The 1,935-nt window shown below is 40.7% G+C and overlaps 1 long non-coding RNA gene across 1 annotated transcript; it reads left to right on the top strand.

Moving 5' to 3' along the window:
- Nucleotides 1-404: 404 nt before the first annotated feature.
- Nucleotides 405-1,048, top strand: LOC121964722. The gene is made up of 3 exons (XR_006107399.1): nucleotides 405-534; nucleotides 660-722; nucleotides 964-1,048. It is a non-coding gene; the product is annotated as an uncharacterized LOC121964722 (long non-coding RNA).
- The last annotated feature ends 887 nt before the right edge of the window (nucleotides 1,049-1,935 follow it).

Raw genomic sequence — 1,935 nt, 5'->3', positions numbered from 1 at the left:
CCAAAAGAGCAAGGCTATAGTATGGAAAAAATGTCAAAAAATGGCATTTCACAGAAACAGCTGAAAACTGCTTAAAATGACATAAAATAACGTGCAGAGACACGCCATAGCAAATAATGTTGCATAAATGGCACATCTCATAGTATAGTATGTAATCCATATAAAGTAATATGTAATAGTAAATCAGAAATTAACAGTTGTCAAACTGAGGGTACCCCTCTATGGAAATTCAGACCAAAATCACTGTGTACTTACACTTACAATTATGCGTATCTGCACAATATATATACACAGCAATCCATCGAGTTTTCAAAGTGGCTGACCGAATAACAGTGCCATTCACAAAACTTTGTGTTAAAACAATAAATGTGTACTGCTCACCTTGCCCTCTCTGTTGTGTGTATTTTGTGTAGGTGAGGGGTCTGCTTCAGCAGGAGCTCGGCCTCAAACAAGAAGCCTTTCAGCGAGCGGACAAACTGCAGAACCAGCTGACCGACATGGAAGCAGCTCTGTCTACATGCACTTCTACAACAGGTAAACATACAGAGAGACGATAGCAGAGAGCCTCTTCGTACAGGACAGTAACTCAGGTTAACTGTGAGTTTTTCCATCACCTTCACATTATTAACCCCAACACTTCCCTCCTGATTCTGTCACAGGGCAAAGCAGGACTTATTACACGCTGTCAGTCAGCAGATTGAGTGCCAGGAGTCCCTCAGCAGGTACTATACCACCACCACAGTGTCTGGGTCTTACCTTCATCTCAAAGCAGTGAAGTGATAATCTGCAAAAAAAAAAAAAATCATATCCTGTGAGTCATAACCTGATTTCAAGCTGCTCAGTAAAATTGAAACCATAACGTCACTCAGATACTCATAACTCTTTTGACATTTTAAATGCTATTATAGGTTGTGTTTTCGGCCCACAGTGTAGAGCTCAGTCTCTGTTCTATTTCTGTCTCAGGGCCACGCAGGGCCGGGCAGCGGCAGTCCGCCCTGCAGCTTGGCAGCCTAACAAAGTACGCCACACTTCAGGACATCGCTACAGAGCCACGACACCGGAGAGCAGAAACAGCCAGGAGCCGCTCCAACACAAGAATAGACGGAGCTAAAGCAGTGAGTGAGCCCGAGAGGCACGAAAGAGTATTTAATTCGTTTAATCAAGTGTTGGGAAGAGACTGCACATGCCCAGTTTACACTTTTTTCCAAATCATTTCTAGTCCATGTCAGCTTAACAAATATTTTGATAAAGACATTGACAATTTCATAATAAGTGGGCATATGATTTAAAACTCAACCTTTTATGTGACAAAAATATTTTGAAAACAGTCACAGTCATACTGCATATTTTTTAGTTTTTGCACCATCTTTGGATGAATAAATTCAAATCTGCCTTTGTTGTTCTTTCAGGACTCATCCCGCCTGCCTGTCCTGACTGCTGAGACCTTACCTGACCTGTGACATTCACCCCTGGATGTTTTGTGAAGCAGCACAAACTTGTTTAACAAGTCGGCTGCTGTTTGACGTGCAGAGCGCTCTGCAGTTTCTCTGCTGAATGTTGGTGCACCGCTGAATCCAAGATGTACTCTGTTCTGCAGCTGTGGGAGACAAAACACATGTCAATTTCAGAGCGAAGACATAAAACTCAGCACATATATTGTTCATTTTAAAATGTCATCCACCATAGTCATTTACTGTACATGTGTATCTGCATTTATTCTACGGCTTTGGTCAATATTTCAGTCTTACATGACTTTTTCTATGTGTAAAATGCAGCAATGATACAGTTATTTCTTGAGGTCGATTATTGATATTTTGCATTTTGTCGTTTATCTGTATTGGCATTTTATTTTAATGATCACAGATAAGATTAATTTATTAAAAAAGTGCAACGAAGTGTCAGCATGGAAGGAACATCTAGTTTGTAAAACCTCAT

This window comes from Plectropomus leopardus, unplaced genomic scaffold (genome assembly GCF_008729295.1).
Source record: "Plectropomus leopardus isolate mb unplaced genomic scaffold, YSFRI_Pleo_2.0 unplaced_scaffold16912, whole genome shotgun sequence".
Classification (NCBI taxonomy): Eukaryota; Metazoa; Chordata; class Actinopteri; order Perciformes; family Serranidae; genus Plectropomus; species Plectropomus leopardus.
This window is presented reverse-complemented; position numbering and strand designations above follow the sequence as displayed.